Below are 19,040 nucleotides of genomic sequence, written 5' to 3' on the forward strand. Positions count from 1 at the left end.
AAACATCTAACAGGTTGGTACTAAGGTGAACTTTGAAACTGAAACAGGGCAAGTAATTTGGTTGCCTGTGACTTTCGGCCAGTTTCAGAATCTGGTTTTCAGACTGGCTGATGCCTAATGGATCTGCAAGGCAAAGATTGCATACCCTCTCTCTGCAGCTGTTGTCTTGTTTTCAAGTCTTCCCTGGTCTCTTCTGGATCTTGGAATAAAGGATCTCAGTATCAGAAGTGAGTTTCTGTCACAAAGTCAACAGCTATAGTCTACCCAGAATGGCTTAAAAATAAGAGCCATTGATATATAATAGAAAGTAGATAGTGTTATGGCTCAGGTCAGAAACTCCGAAGTGTTTTATGAAGCCTGCCTGAACTATAAGTTTTGCATCTTGAATTTGGCTCGGATAAGCATGATACTTTTCACTTCAGGTATGATTCAAGTGACCCACTTGGAAGCTTTTATCAAACAAAGTTTATTTAAGAGTATAGTTAACATGTATAGTATTAAAATTAGCAAAAAGCTTTATCAATTACAAACAAGAAATAAAACAACCACTATAATGTACAACCCGTAACCAATTTTTATATCAGATGATCCAATTAAAACAATATCCAATAAACAAAACCCTTTAAACAGATTTATCATTGCACAGGCTAAAGCTTACAGAAAATCAGAATCCAGTTCCCTGGGTTGAATGCTGATTTTAAATGATCTTGAAAGCTCAGAGGAGCCTGCAATCATATCAACTTACCAAAACACTGATTAATTACTGCAGCATGGTAATAAGCCTCTCTTTCAGCTAACTGGTAAAACTTTCAAACTAAAAGCAGTGACCTCTTTCAACTATGCTTCTAACGCTGCAGCTAAAACAAACCTTGTCACCTGAGCTGCAGTTTTTCTTTCCCTTCCCACCAATGACATCACTTAAGGCTGTGAGGTGCAGAGATCATGGTTTTTTTAAAAAATCTCTTAAAGATACACTAGCGTCACAATAGTGGTCTTTCATACTTAAACTTGTGGATAATTGGTCTCGTCAGCTTTCTTATGTTGAATTGCAAACCTAGAGATACACAGTCTATGAGTCCGTTGACTGTGTTTTGAGTAAACGTCAAACAATGACAGGCATTATCTCTACAGATAACATCTGTCTTGATATGTCGATTGGGAAGGAAGTCCCCACGTATGGGTTATTTCATTCAGACCTTTCCAGAAGCTTGGCAATCCGTGTTGAATAAACAAAGGTCACCTGAACTTTTGGTAGACATCCTAAATGTTCATTAGTGTCCATTTCAGGTAAATAAAAGGAAGTTCAAAAGTTTCCATACAAGCTCAATCCATAGTTATGAGTATGACATGTCATGGACAGCATGCTGGCATGTGCAAGGACTGCTACCTCAGTGCCAGGGGTCTGGATTCAATTTCTGGCTTGGGTCACTGAGTGGAGTCTGCATGTTCTCCCCATGTCTGCGTGGGTTTCCTCTGGGTGCTCTGGTTTCTTCCCACAGTCCAAAAGACATGCTGATTAGATGCATCAGCCATGCTAAATTCTCCCTCAGTGTACCTAAACAGGCGCTGGAGTGTGGAGTGCAGAGTGCAGTGTTCATGTAACCCTACCTGTGACACTAATAAATAAATTTTAATAAACTTAAACATTACTGGACATGACAAGTCTCAAACTATTTTGATTACTTTGAAAAACATTGCTTTCCTGGTAAACAGGAGAAATAGGATCACATATTCTGCATTCTTTCTACCATCCACACATTAATCTTATATTTCAATTGTGTGTAATAATTTTATTCTCAAGCTTAGGTTGCTCATTATCCTTCAGTGATGAGACTCAAGTGTAACTGAATTTCTTCAGACATTGGGACTGGCTTTAAGAGGCCTTCATTGATCTTTCTTTTCATCCTATCAGTAACTGCAACACTATGGTATGTGTCCTATCCTTGCCTTCTCCCCATGTACACCAGGGATGGTATGTTTTGTTTGCCCAGCTCTCAAAAAACAACACTTTTCACTGTACTCCAATACATGTGACAATAATTCAATTCAATATTCTCATGTCTTCTATTCCCTTTCTGCCTTTTCAAAATTCCTAGTTATATTTTGTCTCATGGGCTAGGATTTTTATTCTGGTTGTTGTTCTTTGGAAACTTTATCACCAGCAGACATGGGACTACCAGTAAGTTGTCAGGTAAGTGGAGTGTCCAATTTAATTCTACAGTCTGGGAAAAAATAGAGTTTCGTAGGGTATTAAAGTATGCTTATGCTACGCAAATCTATGTTAATGCACAGCAGCCCTGCCTGCATATGTCTAAACTGTTTGGTGGCTGTTTCAACAACCCATAGGTTAGATGATTCAGTTTTCAGTACGTGGACAAATTTTATTTCTACAGTGATTGTGGGTGATTAGCTGGTTTTAGACCCCTGCAAGATAACCAAATTCACCTCTTACACCTCATCTTCAATAGGTTCTAAAGTTAAATAGTTGGGTTTAGATATATTTGAATTTTGAACTTGGCCATTTGAACTTATAGTTACAGTTGAGCTCAAGGACACTAATCTCATGGCTACAGACACCGTCCTGATTGCAGTATCCTTCTTGATCTCTTTGCATGTCAATCATTTTCTTTAACTAACATGTCCAGATTCCCATTTTGAAAACATATAGAGTGTCCCCCCGCCCTTTAGATTGTGGGAGTTACTAAATCCAGGTTTATGCTAAGTTAGAGGTTTGTAGGTCAATTCATAGTTTACTATAATAGTTGTGCCTCTGGCTTTGGAAAATCTTTGTTCCTCGACACAAGTTTCAAGATTGTACAGGCAGCACTTCCTAACCCCTAACTAAATTATTTCCCTTAATCTGTCATAGATATGATCAATTTTTGGGACTCTCATCCACTGGTCAAATGTTAACTGCTTAATTCTCCCAAATTTGGGGGAAGTTTGAGCTTTTTACAAGAGTTCCAGAACTGTTGGTGGTACACCTCTGATGAGTCCATAGTAACTTAGGATGGTAGCCTTAGTTTGTTCATAACTTTAGCATTCTCTACAGATAGCATAGAGATGATAGAACATAGAACATAGAACATTACAGCGCAGAACAGGCCCTTCGGCCCACGATGTTGCGCCGACCAGTTACAAAAACAATGACCCACTAGCCTATACCAATCCCTTTTCGTCCATAAACCTATCCAGAGATCTCTTAAACGCCCCCAAACTAGACGCATTTACAACTGCAGCAGGCAGGGCATTCCAATCCTTCACCACCCGCTGGGTAAAGAACCTACCCCTGACATCTGTCCTGTAGCTACCCCCCCTTAATTTAAAGCCATGCCCCCTCGTGCTAGCTTTCTCCATCCGAGGAAAAAGGCTATCACTATCCACCCTATCTAAACCTCTAATCATCTTATATGTTTCAATAAGATCCCCTCTTAGCCGCCTTCTTTCCAACGAAAACAACCCTAAATCCCTCAGTCTCTCCTCATAGGACCTCCCCACCATACCAGGCACCATCCTAGTAAACCTCCTCTGCACCCTCTCCAACGCCTCCACATCCTTCTTGTAATGCGGGGACCAGAACTGCACACAGTACTCCAAGTGCGGCCGCACTAGAGTAGTGTACAGTTGCAACATTACACTGCGACTCCTAAATTCAATCCCCCTACCAATAAACGCCAAGACACCGTACGCCTTCTTAACAACCTTATCTACTTGATTCCCAACTTTCAGGGATCTATGTACACACACACCTAGATCCCTCTGTTCATCCACACTATTCAAAGTCCTCCCGTTAGCCCTATACTCGACACATCTGTTGCTCCTACCAAAGTGAATTACCTCACACTTCTCCGCATTAAATTCCATCCGCCACCTCTCGGCCCAGCTCTGCAACCTATCTAAGTCTCCCTGCAGACTATGACACCCTTCCTCACAATCTACCACACCTCCAATTTTGGTGTCATCAGCAAATTTACTAATCCACCCAACTATACCCTCATCCAGATCATTAATAAAAATTACAAACAACAGTGGCCCCAAAACAGATCCCTGAGGCACACCACTCGTAACTGTACTCCATGATGAATATTTACCATCCACCACCACCCTCTGTCTCCTATCTGATAGCCAATTCCTGATCCAACTTTCTAGATTACCCACAATCCCATACATCTGCATTTTCTGCAGAAGCCTACCATGGTGAACCTTATCGAACGCCTTACTAAAATCCATGTATACCACGTCAACTGCCTTACCCCCATCCACCTCTTTGGTCACCTTCTCAAAAAACTCAATAAGGTTAGTAAGGCACGACCTACCCGCTACAAAACCATGTTGACTATTTCTAATCAATTCATTACACTCCAAATAACTATAAATCCTATCCCTAATAATTTTTTCTAAAACCTTGCCCACAACAGAAGTAAGACTCACCGGTCTATAATTCCCGGCAAAGTCTCTGTTCCCCTTCTTAAACAATGGGACAACATTCGCTATCCTCCAATCCTCCGGGACTACACCAGAGACCAATGACGACCTGAAGATCTGAGCCAGAGGCTCTGCAATCACCTCTCTAGCCTCCCAGAGAATCCTAGGGTAGATCCCATCCGGACCAGGGGACTTATCTATTTTCAGCCCCTCAAGAATTTCCAGCACATCCTCTTTATCAACCGTAATACTGTCTATTTTACACCCCTGCAACCCAATGTCCTCCTCAGCTATATTCATGTCCCCCTGCGTGAACACCGAAGAGAAATATTGGTTCAATACTTCTCCAATCTCCTCCGGTTCCACACACAACTTCCCCCTGCTGTCTGTAACTGGCCCTAATCTTGCCCTGACCAACCTTCTGTTCTTGACATACCTATAGAACGCCTTAGGATTCTCCTTAATCCTATCAGCCAAAGTCTTCTCATGTCCTCTTTTAGCCCTTCTCAACTCACTCTTCAACTCCCTCCTAGCCAATCTAAAGCTTTCTAGTGCACTATCTGAGCCCTCCAATCTCATCCTAACATAAGCCTCCTTTTTCTTTTTAACCATCGACTCAACTCTTTTAGTGCACCACGGTTCCCTAGATCTACCCAATCCACCATGCCTGACAGGGACATACCTATCAAGGACTCGCAGTAGCTGCTCCTTGAAAAAACTCCACATTTCAGACGTTCCCAGTCCCTGTAATCCCCTAATCCAATCCATGCTTCCTAATTCACTCCTGATAGCCTCATAATCGCCCTTACCCCAGCTAAAATTGCTGACCCGAGGTTCATGCCTATCTCTTCCCATCACTAAGGTGAACGTAACCGAATTGTGGTCACTATCACCAAAATGCACACCAACTTCCAAGTCTAGCACCTGGTCTGGCTCATTTCCCAGCACCAAATCCAACATAGCCTCACCTCTAGTTGGCCTGTCTACATACTGAGACAAAAAACCTTCCTGCACGCTTTGTACAAACACTGACCCCTCTAGCGAGCTAGAACTATAGCAACTCCAATCAATATTCGTAAAGTTAAAGTCCCCCATAACAATTACCCTATTACTTTCACTCCTAACCAGGATTGTCTCCGCAATCCTTTCCTCAACCTCTCTAGAACTTTTAGGAGGTCTATAAAAGACTCCCAACAGGGTGACCTCTCCTCTCCTATTTCTAACCTCCGCCCATACTACCTCAACTGACAAGTCCTCATCAAACTTTCTCTCCGACACTGTGATACAGTCCTTGACTAGCAATGCTACCCCACCCCCCCTTCTACCTTCTTCTCTACTCCGACTAAAGCATTTGTACCCCGGAACCTGCAACATCCATTCCTGACCCTGCTCTATCCAAGTCTCAGAAATGGCCACAACATCAAAGTCCCATGTCAGGGCTTTTCCTACTAGCTAAGCCTGCACTAGGAGAGTCTAAATCTCTGCCAGCTTCTTTAACTAATCTGTTAGCCTGTCAAAGGCTGTGAGAAGGTTTAAACATTTTCTGCTTCAAACTTGGGCAGTAGTTCGGAAAAAACTCGGCACAACATCAAAAGCCAAAGGGTCTGTACTGTGCTGTCCTGTTCTACGTTTCTTTGTAGTTCAGGAATATTTCTAGGAAATCAAATCTTGTTTCTAAACTCTGGGCAATCAAATTACCAGCGCTATTTACAATAGCGTCATAATGGCGGAAATTGTGACAGAGTGAATGCATATTGAATTGGTTAAAAAATACAAGCAAAGGCACTGGCCAAAGATGGCTACAGCCAATCACTCGATGTTGATCAGATTTCTGGGAAGTTACTATATAGATTTCACTGCTGAAATGTTGCTCAGTGAATTCTGCATCTGGGGTGTCAAGGGCCACTTCAAACGGGGACTCTTGAAAATAAAGCATTAAAATGCAAAGTGCTGAACTTTAATCAATCATGATTCTGTGAACACAATTGGAACTACTAATCAGCCAGGCACCCCAGCAGACATTCAAAACCCCACATCAAGGACAAAATAATCCACCTCCTGTAGGCTTCTACTACCTTGAAATGTGCCAAAGATTTTTGAAATGACAGCTCAAAATATGATTACTGGTTCAAAACAATGACTGCAAGACATATTAATCAAACTTTTTCTTGGAATATACAAACAAGATGTTTAAGAACTGGTTTTGCTAAGCCATAAACAGAGAGATAAAATCAAAGTCATCTGAAAACAAACTGAAGGAAGTGGTAAAGAGTCTTCCTATTTCTCTCCCTGAAGCTAAAATTACCATCAGCAAAGTGCATTTACTGAACTTCAATTCAACTCCAGGGCACAAAGGAAACAAGTTAACTTCAAATGGCTGTACAATCCATGCCTCAAGGACAAGCAAAGGACCAATCATAAATTCTTTTTAAGTTCTATTTGGACTCTAACTTCTTAATTCTGAGACTGGTATGTGTGCTTTGTCATATCTTTTTAAACCTCAGGTTCAGAAGCTAGTAAACCTCTGCTTTTTTTGACTCAAAAAAGCCTAATATGTTTGAAAAGTAAATACATTTGGATTCGGGGACACATCTATAAAGGAAAATAAATTTAAAATGCTTCATTACAATCAGCCAAGGGATCAGAACATCAGGGAGACATTTCATTCTTCCTTAACCAGTTCTGACAAGCTGCTTCATTCGACCCTAGTTCCCAATCCATCTGTGCTTGTAATTCTTTCTCCAGTTTTAGCAGACAGAATTCTCTATATTGTTCCTTCTCCCTTGCCCAAAATTCTAATTCTAGCCTCTGATCTTCTAGGTGACTTTTGGCTACGATAACCTGGTCTGCTTCAAGTTCCACATCTTTTGCCTGTTCAATGTAGGGATGAGGGTACAATGCTCAACCAGCATCTTTTAATTTTTCAGGTTTCCAGGTTTCATGGTGTACATGAAATTCTACTTGCGTAGCTATAGCTTTTAGCTGTTCTATGGTTAGGGGTACGAATTTAGCCCAAGTCCTGCTATTGCACAAGTGCCTTTACATAAAGTCAGCCATTTTACTTTCTAACGTCAGTATTCTCGAAACTTACTGCTGTAATCGATTTTAGCTTTGTTTCAAAAATTTTCCCTTCTCATTCCAACCCTTTAAGTCCAATTTGGTCCATTTGCTCCGAAGGATATAAATCACAGATGCAGCCCCAATTCTGTCACAGTCAGAATTTATTTGCATTCTTGCTGTCTACAATCAGTATGTTTTCTATGGAAGGTGTGTCTTTTCTTACCCTTGGACCAGCATGCCAATTAAACAATTCAGCAGCAATTTTTTGCTAGCTTATAAATAGGCGGTCATTTATCACACTTGCCCTGAATGAACACAACTTCGATACTTGCTTTCATAAATGCACAAAGATTGGATTCAGAAAAAGATAGTGCACGTTTACAGATTATACTGAAGTTACGATTTACAGGTACAATTTTCAGTCTGGCACATGGCAAGCGTATGGTTTCTTGAATGGATTCAGTGATTTAAAGTTGCAGTGAGGGTCTTATAAAACAGAATTCACAGCAGGTTTCAGTTGAATAACTAGGATGTTGCTTCTCAGCTGAAAATTGAAATTGGAGCATGTTAAGTCATTTGGCTGTTTGATTACTTGCAGTTCGCTTGAGTTTGGTTCCCAGACCAGCTGACAACTGATGAATCTGAGAGATGGCACAGCCTTTAGCTGCAGCTGTTTTGTCAGTACTCCTCTGCAGTGTGCCTCAGTATCTTCTGGCTCTTGGATAATGCAGGGTCTCCATTTTGGGTCAGATGGTCAATGGCCATTGTCCACTTAGAATGGTTTAAAGCTAAAAGCTCACTGATATATAAAAGGGATAAGTGGTGTCCTTTCACACTTAAATTATGGGTAGTTGGTCTCAACAGCTTTCTTTTGTTAAATTGCAAACCTATAGACAAAGAATTCAGGTGTCCACTGACCTTGTTTTGAATAAGTTTCAAACAGGCATAAATTTCACAGATAACATTCACCTTGCTAAGTCCACTTCAAGGTGAATCTCCCACCCATGGTTATTCAATTTGGAACTTTCTGGAAGCTTGACAGTCACTGTTGAAGGGTCATCTGACCCTTTTGACAGCCATCTTAACAGTGCATCGGTGTCTATTTTAAATAGCTAAAACAGTTCCAGAAGTTTCGGTACAAGCTCAGACTACGTGGAAAGTTATGAAAACAACATGCCTTTACTGAGCAATTCAAAGAAATTAACAAAATTCAAAATGAAAACATCGGGGTTGGGACAGTGGAAGGCTCGTGGAATTAAGGCACATGGTTGTGCAGATTATAGGGAGTTGTAATTCAAATGCAGCTGGTGCTATTTATAACCTGTGAGTGCTTAATACGTTTTTAGATGGGAGTGGGGTGAGAGTGCCAGCCTTCTTCACATTGATGAATAGAAATTGTCTAAGAAATATCCAGACATTGCTTGGGACAAGGGTGAATGGACTACAGGGTCCTTCCAGATGGAGTAATTACGATGAACCAAATAGCATACCAGATCTTGCGAATAACCATTTAAATAAAACCTATATATCAGTTGTAAATCTTCTCATTCTATTGAAACCTTTTAGTGCCACAGACAATCAAGGAAATTTAGAAAAAATCCCAAGTCAATTCTGTATCCCTTGATTGCCAAACTAAACCAGCTCTAGTGCAGTGGGTTATCATAGACACAGGTAAAGTTAACACAACTTCATAATGCATCTGTCAAACATGTCAGCTTGAATATATTTCACTTCAATGACATTTGATGCAAAACATGCAGCCTGTTCACAACAATGGAAACCGCAGTAGTTAATGAGCACAAAAATATGTATTCATGTACACAGTATAATACTGCATATAAAAAACCTACAACACATTTTTCACAAATAAATTTGCGAACATCCACACAGTTACAACACTGCACTGAAAACATTCTACTTGAAGATGTTGCGTAGCCAACTGATGAATCCATATATTCACATCCGAACAGTGATTATGGTTCGTTAAGATGATTAATTCTGTTCCAAGCAGGTGAGAAGGCGCAAATTGGCTCCCCTTTAGTCAATCTCCTTGGTAGGTCAAATCAAGGAGTTTAAGTTTCTTTTTATAAGGATATGTAAGCAAGTCTGGGTACTAGATTTTAGTGCAACCCAACCATTTTCAGGTAATTCAAGTTATATTCATTGTAATGAAAGATTAAAACTTTTTGAGCTAACAGTCAATTTGATATGGTTATCCTTTTACAACAAACTAATCCTAAGCTATTTACAAAGCAATCACTGACTAGCAACAGACAATTTCAATGGAAGTATCTCAGTTACTCTGGTAATTGAAGCATAAGTAGGTAATAATCAGTAACTAATCAGAAGTCTTTTCATGTTATTTCTGCATTTCTCCATTAGCTTTTCTCATGAGCGAATTAAGTACCGTTAACAGCTGGAATAAAAATGGCATAAGCTTTGGAAACCTTCCCCATCAGGAAGGCACACTAAGACATAGGAGCAGAACTAGGCCATTCGGCCCATTGAGTCTCTCCACCATTCAATCATGGCTGATATTTTTCTCATCCCCATTCTCCTGCCTTTTCTCCATAATCCCTGATCCCCTTATTAATCAAGAACCTACCTATTTCTGGCTTAAAGACACTCAATAACTTGGCCTCCACAGACTTCTGCGGCAAAGAGTTCCACAGATTCACCACTCTCTAGCTAAAGAAATTCCTCATCTCATCTCTGTTTTAAAGAATCGTCCCTTTAGCCTGGGGTTGTGCCCTCTGGTTCCAGTTTTTCCTATTAGTGGAAACATCCTCTCCACGTCCATTCTATCTAGGCCTTGCAGTATCCTTTAAGTTTCAATAAGATCCTCCCTGCATCCTTCTAAACTCCAACGAGTGCAGACCCACAGTCCTCAACCGTTTCTCATATGACAAGCTCTGCATTCCAGGGATCATTCTTGTGAACCTCCTCTAGACCCTTTCCAAGGCCAGCGCATCCTTCCTTAGATATTGGGGCCCAAAACTGCTCAATACTCCAAATAAGGTCTGACCAGAGCCTTATGCAGTCTCAGAATTACTTTTGTATCCTAGCCCTCTTGACATGAATGCTAACATTGTATTTGCCTTCCTGTCGACTGAACCTGCACGTTAACCTTAAGAGAATCTTGAACAAGGACTCCCAAGTCCCTTTGTGATTCTGATTTCCTAAGCATTTTCCCCATTTAGAAAATAGTCTAAGCCTCCATTCCTCCTTCCAAAGGGCATAACCTCACACTTTCCACATTGTATTCCACCTGCCACTTCTTTGCCCACTCTCCTAACCTGTCCAAATCCTTCTGCAGCTCCCCTGTTTCCTCAACACTACCTCTCCCTTTGTATCATCTGCAAACTTAGCAACAGTGCTTTCAGTTCCTCTTCCAAATCGTTAATATGTATAGTGGAAAGTTGTGGTCCCAGCACTGACCCCTCAGACAAACCACTAATCACTGACTGCCATCCTGAAAAAGACCTCTTTATCCCAACTCTCTGCCTTCTGCCAATCAGCCAATCCTTTATCCATGCCAGGATCTTACCGTTAACACCATGGGCTCTTAACTTACTTAACAGTTTCCTATGCGGCGCCTTTTGGAAATCTAAATAAATCATGTCCACTGGTTCTCCTTTATCTAACTTCCTTATTACCTCCTCAAAGAGCTCTAACAGGTTTGGCAAACATGACCTCCCCTTGACAAAGCCATGCTGACTCAGCCCTCCTTTATTATGCACTTCCAAGTACTCCGCGATCGCATCTTTAATAATGGACTCTAAAATCTTGCCAATGACTGAAGTCAGGCTAACTGGCCTGTAATTTCCCATCTGCTGCCTCCCTCCCTTCTTAAACAGTGGTGTTACATTCCTGAGGGAAGTAGCTAATGTGTAGCTAACACAGATTCTCATTGTTAAATTTATCTTAATGAAAGGGACTCATGTAAAGATATCATGATAAAAGCCATAGCTTGATAAAGTCTCACATAAAAACTGAGCAGTATGGACAAGTTGGGCCAAAGGGCCTGTTTCCAGGCTGTAAACCTCTAAGACTCTGTAAGAGGTTAGTGTGCAAAATTAAAGCATATGGAATTAGGGATAATATATCAGCACGGATTCAGAATTGATTAGCAGACAGGAAAGAGAAGGATTAAACAGGTCTTTTTCAAAGTAGTAAGCAGTGACTAGTGGGTAGGGATCAGAGCTTGGGCCCCAGCTATTCATCATTTACATCAAATTGGATAAGGGAACCAAAAGTAATACTTCCAAGCTTGCTGATGACATAAACATTGATGGCAATGTTAGTGGTGAGGAAGATATTAAGAGGCTTCAAGATGATTTAGACAAATTGAGTGAACAGACAAATACATGGCAGGTGCAATATTAAGTGGATAAATGCAACAGTATGCACTTCAGATGGAGAAACAAAATGGCAGAATATTATTTAAATAGTGGTAAACTGGGAAATGTTGACATACAAAGGTACCTAGGTGACCCAGTACACCAGTCACTTAAAGCAAGCATGCAGTTACAGCAAGCAGTTGTTGCAAGAGGACTAGCATACATTAACCACAATCTTGGTAAGATCACACCTGGAATATTACATGCTGTTTTGGTCTCATTATGAAAGCAGGATATATTTGTCATTGAAAGAGCACAGCAAACCTTCACCAGACTGATTGCTGGAATGGCAGGATTGTCACACAAGGAGTGATAAGGTCAATTGGGCTTGTATTCACAGGAATTTAGAAGAATGAAAGGGGATCTCATTGAAATGTCTGTCAGAGCTCAACAGACTGGATGCAAGAATGTTGTTTCTTCTGACTGGAAAGTCTAGAACAAGGGATCATAATCTCGAGACACGAGGTAGGTCATTTAGGACTAAGATGAGGAGAAATGTCTTCACTCAGAGTGTTGAATCTATGGAATTTACAGAAGGCTCTGACGGCCAAATCACTGAATATGTTTAAGAAGGAAATAGATTTCTAAACTCTTAAGGTCTGAGGAGTGTGCTTGAATACGCTGCTGAGATAGAGGATCAGTCATGATCATGTTAATTATCAGAGGAAGCTCAGAGGCCGAATGCCCCACTCCTGCTCCTAATTTCTATGTTTCTGTGTTAAAGGAAAGTACTATCCAATTTAAGACAGTGTGCATAATTAGCTAGAACCAATGGCATTAACTCTTATCATCTTATTGACAAAGCACAGACCAATTCATTATTTCAAACAATTTGGCTAAGGTGGGCTACCACATCTTGAATATTAAAAACAAAGTGTTTTTGGGGAACTATTTTTGATCCAGTTTAGATCTTCGTGGGTAGTTGAGCATCCTATCAGCGTGAAGGTAGTTTCTAATGAACTTCAGGGCAGGTAAGTATTGAGTGTAGTTACTACTGAGACTGGTTCAGTGACCGATTCACTGCCAGTCAAAATCCCAGGAAGATGTAGTGTTTCTCAGGGCCAGTGCTCTGTTGGCATAAGGAGTTCAAGTTGTTGTCCACTTCTCATGGATTCATTACTCATTTGAAAGTATAGATTTGGTGCAGTTTCACTGAAAAGTATAGATTGCTTATATTCGGCCTCAATTAGTTAGATGCTAAGTTTCTAAAACTTGCTTATAAGTCATAAACTTCGATACTATTTACTGATTTGTTGTCTGCATCTTTGCCTGATGTTTATATCTGTCAAACTCAAACAATTGAAATGGGCAATTTGCGTTGGATTCCAGCAGTATGCCTTGTGCATCCAAATTTGAACAGTTTAAAATATCAAATCACCTTTGTCTCGGACATGCTTTTTTGCAGCACATATGCATGCACACATGCACTTATTACGAGGCCTCAGTGCATTGGTAGGTTTCTGCTAGAGCTGGCTTCCCGAACCAGGCAACACACTAATTCCAAAAAAAAGAGTGTGTGTAGCCCTTGCCTCGATTCCTCTGCTGAAGGTTGCCTGGGCAAGTCATCCTTGCCTTGAAATACTTTACCCATTGTGTATTCCCAAGGGGTTTTGGGTGAGTCTGTCTGTGGCAGCCACTGTTTCAATATCTCTAGTGCTTAGGCATTTTTAATATCTCTTCCTGAGTTTCAATGGGTGTTTGGAAATATCGCTCTCTTCACACTCCCAAGAGAGATGAATTTGTTTCTCATATCCATGTTGCAATGTAGCCTTGCATTTTTAAGCTGTTTTCTCTGGTTCAGTTCAAATTGCAAAATTTCCTGTCAGTTGAAAGCTGAAAAACTATATTTCCAAAAATAAAGGCCTCATAGCAATTCTTAGAACACAGACTGGAAAGCTGCAATGTCATTCAGGGTAGTGACAAAGTAGTAATGTTCCTGGAATAGCAATCCAGAGGCCCAAGTTAATGCTCTGGAGACACGCATTCAAATCCCACTATAGGCAGCTGGTGGAATTTGAATTCAATTAATTTAAAAAATTTGGAATTGAAAGCTTGTCTCAATAATGGTGACCATCAATTGCCACAAAACCCATCTGATTCATTAGATAAGAAAATTGCCATCCTCACCTGATCTGCCTTGTGTGACTAAAGATCGATAGAAATGAGATTGACACCTAAACGCCCTCTCAAAAGGCCAAACAAGCCACTCAGTTCAAGGTAATTAGAAATAGAATAACAAATGTTATAAAACCATAAGAGACATGGGAGCAGAATTAGGCCACATGGCCCATCGAGTTTGCTCTGCTATTCAATCATGGCGGATATTTTTCTCATCCCCAATCTCCTGCCTTTTCCCCATAACTCCTGATCCCCTTATTAATCAAGAAACTGTCTGTCTTGAAGACACTCAATGACCTGACCTTCACAGCTTCTGCAGCAGAGTTACACCATTCTCTACTGGGAGGCTGAAGAAATTTCTCCTCATTTTTGTTTTAAATGATGGTCCCTTTAGCCAGAAGTTGTTCCTGCTAATGGAAACATCCTCTTCACGTCCACTCTATCCAGGTTTCGCAGTATTCTGTAAGCTTCAATAAGATCCTGCCTCATCCTTCTAAACTCCAACGAGCACAGACCCAGAGTCCTCAATCGTTCCCCATACGACAAGCTTCTTATTCGAGGGATCATTCTTGTGAACCTCCTCTGGACTCCTTCAAAGGCCAGCACATCCTTGCCTAGATATGGGGCAACTGTTCACCATGCTCCAAATGGAGTCTGACCAGGGCCTTATACAGCCTCAGGTGAGTACTGCCTAAAAGTGAGAAGTGCTTTTGCAGTTGGAGTTTGAGTGGTAAGTTATAAGGAGGTAAGTAATCATTAAACTTCCTTTTAGGATGAGTTAAATTAGTTCTTATTTGGGAAGTTAAAACTGCACTTTAACTGCAATAGAAATCAGCTAAGTCACCTCTCAACTGAACTTGGCTAGTTGTTGTACAGCTAGTTAAAATCAGTTCCAAGACTTTCTAAGTTGTGCCTATAAAAACAAGGCCTCACAGTGCTACTCTGGCCGTATAGTGAGTGTTGCCTGGCTGTGTGGGGTGCTTTTGGAGTTGAGTGAAAACAGGGAGTTAGGTGAAACAGGCAGCAGAGGCTACAAGGCAGAGTGCTGATTGGTCAGCAAGTGCTATTCTTGATTCTCTGAAACTGACAGTGAGTTTAGATAAAAAACACATATAAGTGACATTGCAGAAAGGCTGTGATTTGCTTGGCTAACAGGCAGCTGTGCTAATTTTGAAAACCCATTTAAATTACTAGTTAGACATTGAGATTGAGGTAACAAGGAGATACATAATTTTTTAAAAAATTTAAACCCAAATTTAAAACTGATTAAATAAAATTGAGATGGAGGGAGCTGGTGGACCCTACTGTGGTTCCCAGTGAGCATGTCTATACTTAAGTGTTGGTTGATTGAGGAACTCCAGCTCAGAGTGGATGAGCTGGATTTGGAACTTCAGATGCTGTGACACATCAGAGAGAGCGAGAGATACCTGGACATTGTGTTCCAGGAAGCAGTCACACCCTTAGATTACATACCTTGAATTTGACCAGAGGGCAGGGACAGGAGGGTGTGGCTGCAAGTGAGGCAGGTAGAGGGAACCAGGAGGTAGGGTTGCAGGAGCCATAGACCCTGAATTTGTTCAACAGGTTTGAGATTCTTACTCCCTGTGTGAACGGGAACGGATACTGCAGGGAGGATGAGCAAACAGACCGTGGCACCTTGGTACAGAGAGGCGTTCAAGTGGGGAGAGAAAAAAGAAATGTAGTCATAATTGGGGATAGTACAGTTAGGAGCATTGACACTGTTCTCTGCGACTCAGAATTGAAAATCCCAAAGATTGTGTTGCCTGCCTGGTGCTCAAGTTCAGGATATCTTATCCGGGCCGCAGAGGAACTTGGAGTGGGAGGCTAAAGATCCAGTTGTAGTGGTCCACGTAGGTACCAATGACATAGGGAGAACAGGGATAAAGGTTCTGCTAAGGGAGTATGAACAGCTAGAAGCTAAATTAGAAAGCAGAACCAAAAAGCTGATAATTTCTGAATTATTAATTGGCACCAGGTCACTAAGATTTGAGGTGGTGAATACATGGCTCAAAGATTTGTGTGGGAGGAACGGATTTGAATTTATGGGACATTGGCACCAGTATTGAGGAAGAGGGGACCTGTTCCGATGGGACGGTCTTCATCTGAATCATGCTGGAACGGAGTCCTGGTGAATTGTACAACTAGGGCTGTAATTAGGGCTTTAAACTAAATAATGGGGGAGGAGGAAGAAGGGTTCAGTTGTATGGAGAATTAGGAAATCAAAGTTAAAGGTGAGGATGAAAGTGCAGGTTAGTGGAGCTGAGGGCTCAGGAGAAAGTTTCCAGACCATGTGATAGAATCGAGTGTGTAGAAGGTGGTAGGAATCTAACCTCAGGCAGAGCAAAAAAGGTGACAAGTATGAGAAGGGAGGTCAATGCAGGTGTTGTACCTAAATGAGCGCAGTATATGGAACAAGATAAATTAGCTTGTTGCAGACACTGAAATTGGACAGTACGATGTTGTGGGCATCACAAATGTGGGATTAGGGCTGGGATCTAAATATCCAAGGATATGTGAACTATCGGAAGGACAAGCAGGTAGGCAAAGGGGGTGGGATTGCATTGTTAGAAAGGAATGAAGTTAAATCAATAGCAAGTGATGTAGGATCAGAAGGCATAGGATCTCTGTGGGTCGAGCTGAGAAATTGCAAAGGTAAAAAGATCCTGATGGGAGTTATGTATAGGACCCCTAACAGCAGTCAGGATGTGAGGCAGAAAATAAAAAGACATAAAAAAGGCAATATTACAATAATCATGGGGGACTTCAATATGCAAGTGGACTGGGAAAATCAGGTAGGTAATGGATCCCAAGAAAAGGAATTTGTGGAATGTCTAAGAGATGGTTTTTTTGGAGCAGCTTGTGACAGAGCCTATGAGGGAACAGGCTATTTTGGATTTGGTGAATGTGTAATGTGTAGGGATCTTAAGGTGAAGGAACACTTCAGAAGCAGTGACCACAATATGATAGAATTTACCCTGCAGTTTGAGGGGGAGAAATTGGAGTCATATGTAACGGTATTGCAATTAAATAAACTACAAAAATATGAGGGAGGAGCTGGCCAGAGCTGATTGGAAAGGAAGCCTTGCAGGGAAGACAGTGGAACAGCAATGGCAGGAGTTTTTTGAGAATTATCCAAGAGGCACAATGGAGGAGGAATGAAATATGAATGTAAGCTAGCTGGTAATATAAAGATAGGAAGAGTATTTTTTTCATATATACAAGGTAAGAGAGGCAAAAATAGTCATTGGACCACACGAAAATGAGCTGGACAAGTATTAACATAAGAAAAGAACATAAGAACATAAGAAATAGGAGCAGGAGTAGGCCATCTAGCCCTTCGTGCTTGCCCCGCCATTCAATAAGATCATGCCTGATCTGAAGTGGGTCAGTTCCACTTTCCTGCTTTCTCCCCATAATAGAAAACAAATAGAAAACAAAGCAATGATTTTAATGATTTAATAGAAAACAAAGCAATGACAGAGGAACTGAATGGTTACTTTGCATCAGTCTTCATGATGGAAGACACCAGTAGGATGCCAGAGCTCCAGGAGAGTCAGGGGCACAGATGAGTGTAATGGCCATCACTAAGGAGAAAGTTCTGGGAAAACTGAAAGGTCTGAAGGTGAATAAACCACCTGAACCGGACGGATTACATTCCAGGGTTCTAAAAGAGATAACTGTGGAAATTGTGGTGACATTGGTGGTAATCTTTCAGGGATCACTGGAGGTGGGAAGGGTACCAGAGAACTGGAAAATAACAATGCTGTTTAAGATGGGAGGGAGGCAGCAGATGGGAAATTACAGACTGGTTAGCCTGACTTCGGTCAGTGGCAAGATTTTAGAGTCCGTTAGTAAAGATGAGATCGTAGAGTACTTGGAAGCGCATGATAAAGTAGGACTGAGTCAGCTTTGTCAAGGGGAGGTCCTGTTTGAAAAATCTGTTAAGAGTTCTTTGAGCAAGTAACAAGGAAGTTAGATAAAGGAGAATCGATGGACGGGATTTATTTAGGTTTCCAGAAGGCGTTTGACAAGGTACTGCATAGGGTTCTGTTAAATAAGTGCCCATGATGTTAAATGTAAGATCCTGGCATGGATAGATTGGCTGACTGGCAGAAGGCAGAGAGTGGGATAAAGAGGTCTTTCTCAGGATGGCAGCTGGTCACTAGTGGTGTGCCTCAGGGGGTCAGTGCTCAGACCACAAGTTTTCACACTATACAAATAATGATTTGAAAGAAGGAACTGAAGACATTGTTGCTAAGTTTGCAGATGATACAAAGATATGTCGAGGGACAGATAGTATTGAGGAAGCAGGTGGGCCGCAGGACTTGGACAGGTTAGGAGAATGAACAAAGAAGTGGCGAATGGAATACAATGTGGAAAAGCATGAAGTTATGCACCTTGGAAAGAGGAATGGAGGCATAGGCTATTTTCTAAACGGGAAAACGTTTAGGAAATCAGAAACACAAAAGGGACTTGGGAGTCCTCGTTCAAAATTCTCTTAAAGTTAATGTGCAGGTTCAGTCAGCAGTTAAGGTGGCAAATGCAATGTTAGCATCAAAATGTTGGACGTGCCCTCAACAGCCACCTTCCAATTAAAATGCAGTCGGAAATAAAAACCAGAGTGTTCAAAGAGCAATGCAGTAAAAATCAGAGCGACAGTTTCATTTGGAAAATTTTAATAAGGTCCCCTATGCAAGGCTTCTTGAGAAGGTGAGGGGGTACAGGATCCAAGGGGCTTTGGCCTTGTGGATCCAGAACTGGCTTGCCTGCAGAAGGCAAAGAGTAGTTGTGGATGGGTCTTTTTCTGCATGGAGGTCAGTCACCAGTGGAGTGTCCCAGGGATCTTTCTAAGATACTTGCTGTTTGTCATTTTCATAGATGACTTGAATGAGTAAGTGGAAGGATGGGTTAGTAAGTTCGCTGACGATACGAAGGCTGGTGGTATTGTGGATAGTCTGGAGAGATGTCAGAAGTTGCAGCGTGACATAGATAGGATGCAAGACTGGGCGGAGAAGT

General features: G+C 41.3%; 1 protein-coding gene across 2 annotated transcripts in view; it reads right to left on the reverse strand.

Moving 5' to 3' along the window:
- Positions 1-19,040, reverse strand: part of unkl (unk like zinc finger) — a 133,077-nt gene that overhangs the window by 51,744 nt on the left and 62,293 nt on the right. The window lies entirely within an intron of this gene.

Source organism: Carcharhinus amblyrhynchos, chromosome 18 (assembly GCF_965287045.1).
Source record: "Carcharhinus amblyrhynchos chromosome 18, sCarAmb.v2.hapA, whole genome shotgun sequence".
Classification (NCBI taxonomy): Eukaryota; Metazoa; Chordata; class Chondrichthyes; order Carcharhiniformes; family Carcharhinidae; genus Carcharhinus; species Carcharhinus amblyrhynchos.